Source organism: Lepisosteus oculatus, chromosome 14 (genome assembly GCF_040954835.1).
Source record: "Lepisosteus oculatus isolate fLepOcu1 chromosome 14, fLepOcu1.hap2, whole genome shotgun sequence".
Classification (NCBI taxonomy): Eukaryota; Metazoa; Chordata; class Actinopteri; order Semionotiformes; family Lepisosteidae; genus Lepisosteus; species Lepisosteus oculatus.
In genome coordinates, this window is record NC_090709.1 from 45,541,248 (window position 1) to 45,548,033 (window position 6,786).

Below are 6,786 nucleotides of genomic sequence, written 5' to 3' on the forward strand. Positions count from 1 at the left end.
TTACAACACTGCCGAAAGATTAGATGCCAAGATATGATTTCCCCTGTAGTGTGATGAAGAACATAACCGTTGAATGTTTATTTGTTATTTTCAGTATTTTTATATTGTTGTTTTTGTGCTATGTTTTATATTTAAGATGTCTTTCGCTGTTTTCGTTATTTCAGGGTAGAAAATTATTTGGGGAGGTCCCGTCCTCACTGATTTTAAGCTGTATTTTATTACCAACTGGAAGCTGTTGCAGCGATGCCTGCACAGCGGTGATGTGTGTTCTGTTGTGTCGCAGTGGGAACACAAACTGGGCTCAGCCAAAGCTGAGCCAAGACTGTGTGTGTACGCCCAACAACTGAAGCAACTGAGCTTTTGTTGCAATTGTTTTTTTGTACTACTTATCGTCCAAGAGCGAGCTAAATAGCATTTTGTTATATTTTATATTATGATGTTATATTTTGTTTGCTCAGATGACAGATTCATTGAAATTGTATTACATTTAGTCTGCTGTTGTGCAAACTGAGGAAAATGTTCACTGGTTGTAATGAAGGGAAGAACAGACCTAGATGAAGTAAAAGTGTTCTTGAAAAACTATTTCCTGGAGCTACAGGGCTACTCGTGCACTTAACTGAGTGTGTGAGGTGTTCAGTGTTCATAGTTGTGCTGAGGGAGCTGTCAGATCCATGTGGAGTTTAGAGAACTGGAATGGTCTTCGTTCAGAATCTTTTAACTTTTATCACTTATTGATGCCGGTTCTGTTTGGACCTTGTACAGTATTTTTTTATTTTTCAATAAAAGAAAAAAAACATGACACAACAGGCTTGTTTGTCCTTTGTCTCCGGAAGGCGTTCTTATTTCGGAAGCTCCCAGTCCCAGTTTTCCGGTCTCTCTGGGGGGGAGCCCGAGAGCCGCCGTCCCTCGTCCCCGAGCCGAGAAGAGTCGGTCCCCTGGGAGACCTGGGCCTGGGAGCCCGCTCTGTACTCGAACCCCGGCCCCCAGGGGCCAGACGCGCTCTCCCTGAGATCTCGGTGGTCTTGACCTCCGTGAGGAGAGTGGGAGTGGTCCTCTTGTCCAGACTCCCGGTCCTGCTGCTCGGAGCCCGGCGGCGCTGTCCTCTTGTCCAGACTCCCAGTCCTGCCGCTCGGAGCCCAGCGGCGCTGTCCTCTTGTCCAGACTCCCGGTCCTGCTGCTCGGAGCCCAGCGGCGCTGTCCTCTTGTCCAGACTCCCGGTCCTGCTGCTCGGAGCCCAGCGGCGCTGTCCTCTTGTCCAGACTCCCGGTCCTGCTGCTCGGAGCCCGGCGGCGCTGTCCTCTTGTCCAGACTCCCGGTCCTGCTGCTCGGAGCCCAGCGGCGCCCTGCAGACTCGCGCTGCAGAAGGAGGCAGAGTCCAGGGGAAACGAGACTGACGGGGGGCTGTGGCGTCTCTCCACGTCTCCTGACGGCCGTCCAGCCTGCAGAACCGCACACGCAGGGCGCCCTGCTCCTGTCCGAGGGGAACTGGTCCTCCATCATCCCCCAGGGAAGGCAGGTGTGATGTTGACACCCCTCCAGGGAAGTGAGGCAGATCCTCCTGCAGGGCAGTGTGGTGGTGAGACAGATCCTGGGTTTCTGAGTGTAGTGGGATGAGGGCTGTGGTTGGGCGGAGCTGGGATTGGGAAATTAACTGTTGGGCTCAGTGTCACTAGTGCTGGGCTTGTGTGTGAAAGGCTCAGAATTAGACAGTGAGAGGGCTGTGACACATTCAGAATGCCTGAAGAGCTCTTATAGGATTGAGTCTTTGATAACACTGTAAAACCTGGAGCGGATCAGACTGCTGGGCACTGGGAGTCTGACTGACAGCACTGTCACACCTGGAGCGGATCAGACTGCTGCGCACTGGGGGTCTGACTGACAGCACTGTCACACCTGGAGCAGATCAGACTGCTGCGCACTGGGAGTCTGACTGACAGCAGTGTCACACCTGGAGCGGATCAGACTGCTGGACACTGGGAGTCTGACAGCACTGTCACACCTGGAGTGGATCAGACTGCTGCGCACTGAGAGTCTGACTGACAGCACTGTCACACCTGGAGCGGATCAGACTGCTGCGCACTGGGAGTCTGACAACACTGCAAAACCAGGAGTGGATCAGACTGCTGCTCTGTCACACCTGGAGCGGATCAGACTGCTGCTCTGTCACACCTGGAGACGATCAGACTGCTGGGCACTTACAAGGAGCTGAGTGCAGGCTGGGCGGGGGTTTTGAATTAAAGAGACCCCCTTAGATGATTTAATTGATGTATTATTTTGATGTTGCACCTCACTACTGCTGGTCCTACATGGGGCTTATTTTCAGTTAAAAAAGCGATTTTACCCTTTTTTTTTACTTGCACGTTTCTGTGTTTTCTCCCAAGTGACTCAAGTTCTGAACTCTACCCCACCGCCGGCTCACACCGATGCTCTCTTTTTAAAGATGTGTGTTATTCAACTCCTTGTTGCTGCTGCTGTGTGTTTGTGTTTTTGGTGTTTCCTCAATGTCTCTGTCCTGGAGCCTACACGCGCACAAGCCTGTCATCGCACCTGTGCAGGTGACCGGTGAGCTGGACTGAGGTCTTAATGAGAAACAGGGTGGGAAAGCACAGCGGGCGGGTGCGCGATGGAGCCCAGTCTCTGATTGGCCGGAGGTCGCTGAGTGACAGAGGTTTCCACCTGTTAGAGGAGCGGTTTCCACAGCCGGGCTATTTGAGCCGGTGGGAGGGGCTGGTCGTCATTCCGGCTGTGAGGTGTGTTCAAGCGAACAGGTGCGCTGATTTTACTGCGAGAACAGACGGGTGATTTTTCGAGGTGATGGAAGCCGTTTTGATGCACCTTTAGCAAACCTTTGCTTTAAATGTTACCGGTAAGTCATCGATATGCTCTGTCGTGTTTTAAACTGTTCTAAAACGTTTTTTTCAAGGTAAGGGGAAGCGTTTTTAGGCAATTTAGGGGACATTTGCTGGAAAGCTGATACATGAGCGATGTTCTTTGGCGTGTTTTAAACTGAAACGCGAGGTGAATATTTCTGTGAAAGAGGTTCGTTTGCTCTGTGCGGTTGTATCTGGTGACACAACACGGTTCTACAAAGTCTTGTGTTTTGTGGTGTTTAGTCCGTGGTGGTGTTTCGATTTTGCTGGTAAAAATGTATTTTATTTGCCCGTTGCGCAGTTTCTGTCTGAAGTGCCTTGGTCAGCGTTGACTCGTTTATTACAAAATAGTTTCACTGCTTTGAAAACAAAATTAATGTTCGTGTTTAGAGGCGTTTGTGTTTATTTTGCGAAACGATTTCAAAATGTTTGGGGAACTGAGAAGCGTCGCGTTGTAAGCAAATACACACGTGTAGTCGGGTGTGTCTGTTGTGGGCTGTTTAAAGTTAAAGACCCAGCAGTGTATGTCTGTGCTTAAAGACATTGGATATTTCAGCTCGGGTCGGTTTTATACACAAATCCATTGTTTAGTTCAGTTTCTGTTTTTTATGGGATAAACCGGTGCTTTAACATGAGGTTTCAAAGCCCATTAAATGCTACAAAGAAAGTATTTTTGTCAAATGACGTTTTTAACCCTGGATATAATAAAACTGACCCACAAAAAACACTCAAGTAATGTTTGTTTTAGAGCATTAAATAACGAAAGATGCACAGAGCTGCTCTTAAAGTCATCATTACAACAGGTCTGTGACTATTTCTTTGACAGACCGTGTTGGTGTTATCTGTGCTGGCATAATGTGAATTGTTTATATAATAAAGAAACAACCGGAAGATGAAAGCAGTTGATTTTATTTTGTGGAGTATTTATAAATTGTTCAACAAAAATAAATATTTATGCCTTGGCCGCTACGTTACACCCTCTCAAAACGACAAACAGGTTTTTCTGATGCACATTAAGATGAGTGAGAGTCAGAGAAAGTGTTGCTGAGACAGAGGGACTGTTCTCAGTTCTGTTTCTGTCTTGGGTAATTTTCACTCCACAGCTTCTCCCTGAAAACCGAGTCCTGCTGGTTTGTTTTACAGGCTTCTCTTGTAAATCAACACCTAGGCTGTAGATGTGTGCTGTTTCTTCTTACTTCAGGGGGAAACTTCATCGTTTAAAATATTGGTGTATTTGCCATTAAGGTTGCTTCAGTCAGAACCAGTGTCTTCTGTACACCAGGTGGAGTTTTGCACGAATGTCGGTTATTGTGGGAGACGTCGGTGTGAAATGGCGAGTGTGGAGTGACCAGGGTAGGTTGGGGTTCTAGTGATGGATGGGGGTGCACCTGCAGGCAGTGGGCTGGTGAGGACTGTGTCTGTGGGCTCATGTGGTCGTGTTTGTGGACTGGTGTCTCAGAGGGGCCTTCCAGCAGGTTCTCGGGAAGCTCTTCAGGAAGAAAGTCGGCAGAGGTCTGAAGTGGATCTCCTGGACTCACCCCTGACCGGTCTGCTCCCAGTCCTGGCCTGGACTCTGGGATTCGCTGTGGGAGGTGAGTCTTGGGTCAGGAGTCGAACCCTGGGCCCTGTCGTTGGTGATGGGGGGGGGGGGGGAGTTGAGCCAGAGCCTCCATTGAGAACCTCAGGGCCACCGTCTTCACAGCAGGAGGAAGAGCCGGGTTCGAGGAGCTGGCCTGTACCGGATCCTGCACTCTGGGGCTGCAGGGAGCTCCAGCACCTGTACGAGGCCCGTGAGCAGGACCCCAGAGAGGACAGGGCGAGACCACCGGTGACTCTGACCTCAGGACAGGTGTTCTGCAGGGGGCAGCACAGCTCCGACTGGCCCAGTGTTCCTTGTAATAGATCACTGGCTGTTCACTGGGCTGCTTATTCTCTGTGATGGACAGACACTGGACTGGGTATTCAGTATAATCATCACTTTACTGGGTGTTCAATATACTAATCACTGGACTGTTTTCATTGAGGGTTGATCACTGTACTGGGTTTTCAGCATAGTCAATTTACTGGGTGTTCACTGTAGTCATCACTGCACTGAGTATTAACCATTACTGCACTGGGTGTTTACTGTAGTTATCACTGCACTGAGTATTAATCACTGTAATCATCACTGTACTGGGTATTAATCATCACTGAATGGTTTATTCAGAGTGCTGTCTGTTATTCAGTGTACAGATAAATCCCTGTTTTTCAGTTGTAGGTGGGCTCCTGAAAAGACTGCTGAGCCCAGAAGCAGGAGTGTGATTAGAGAGGAGGGACAGGTGAGGGGAGCTGTTTAAATCACCTGTGTGAGGCTGTCAGGGGCTGTGGGGCAGGGGGACACTGGGAGGATGAGCTCAGTGTTGTCCCCATGCTGGTACCTCTCACTCATCCCTGCTGCAGCTCTGTGTGTGATTCACAGGACAGAAGTGTGGAGCTCACAGAGCAGAGGAAGTCAGAAACTCCTGCTGGAGCACCTGACTCAATATTCTGTACAAACAGGCAGAGAAACAACATGGAGCCCTTTTCTTGGATAGGAACTGTACTATCTAGTTGGTAAACTATTTTTTCCTTGATTTAATTATTGTGTTTGCTGTTTATTCAGTGGAATTGTAGTCCCTTACAGTTTACTGAAGTGCTTTACTACATATTCATTGTGCTGGTCTGTCACATACACATACTCTCTCCTGAATATTTACTGGAAATTCACTGTACTGGTTAGTCACTTTGACAGATATTCACTGGCATGTTCATCACTCATCTAGTCAGTTTCTTTCCTGAATGATTACTGACTTGACTCTACTGGGTCTTCACCATAACTGTTCAACACTAAGCCAGTGTTTGTCTTCAATGGTTATTGTACAAGTTCCCTGTAATTACTAGTCAATCTCTGTCCTGGGTATGTTTTGTCCTGGACATTCAAAGTACAAGATGTTTATAGTAATTGTTAATTACTAAGCTAATCATTGTCTTGATGAGAGCAGGGGGTGTTGGGGTACCAGCTGGCTGAGAGCAAGAGTTGGGGTATCAGGCTACCGACTTATTTGTGGGAGAACTTCAAGTCAAGAGGAAGAACAGAAGCCCCGACATCGGAGCTCTCTCCCAGTCGGACACCAGGAGCCCTGACGCCCCCATCGGCTTGATCTCTCCGGTCGTCTCGTCTGGACGTCGGGCTCCAGGATCTCGGGGAAGGTTCCCTCCTCCCAGCCTGGCTCAGGCCTGAGGAGTCTGGAAGATCTGGGAGAAGCCAACAGGAAGAAACTCCTCCTGGACCTCGACTCTGGGAGGAGCCCAGCGCCTGGACCCCCCCGGCGACTCGTATTAACCAGGAGGAGGAGCCTGGCGCCTGGACACCCAGGGGTGTTGGAACAAAGAGGAGGAGGAGCCCAGTTGTGCCACAACAATGAAGAGGAGCCCAGGGGTGTCAGAACCTCTGAAGGGGGAGAGAGAGCCTGTGGACAACACGCCTGTGTTTCTCCAGGACGGGTCACCAGAACAGCAGCTCTGGACCGGAGCAGTCGGGACTCGGTGGAGCACAGGCTGCCTTCAGGCATGTTTATTCCCTCCAGACACAGCTCCTGCAGGAGGAACCTGACCCTGCAGGCAGGGAGAGGTCAGGGAGGCTGTGGGACAGGTGGGGAGGGACTGGGAATGTGGGAGCTGCCCCCCGTGTTGGGAAACGGGATCAGGCAGCCAGGGGTAAAGTGGGGCAACACTGTACCAGGCTGGAGAGGGCGCCCCCAGACCTGCAGTTAGAGGACAGGGGAACAGGGGACCCCCCCATCAGCCAGGCAGGTGAGTCTCTCCTTTGCTGGATTTCCCTCACAGGTGACACTGGTCTTCATCGATCCTGCAGGGATGTGATCGGACCAATCTGGGA

The 6,786-nt window shown here is 50.0% G+C and overlaps 1 long non-coding RNA gene across 2 annotated transcripts; it reads left to right on the plus strand.

Annotated features, from left to right (window-relative positions):
• The first annotated feature begins 4,335 nt into the window (after positions 1-4,335).
• Positions 4,336-5,501, plus strand: LOC138242752 (uncharacterized). Of its 2 annotated transcripts, XR_011191701.1 has the most exons (4): positions 4,336-4,462; positions 4,573-4,828; positions 5,122-5,188; positions 5,329-5,501. It is a non-coding gene; the product is annotated as an uncharacterized lncRNA (long non-coding RNA). The 2 variants fall into 2 exon arrangements; XR_011191700.1 differs by having other exon boundaries at positions 5,122-5,501.
• The last annotated feature ends 1,285 nt before the right edge of the window (positions 5,502-6,786 follow it).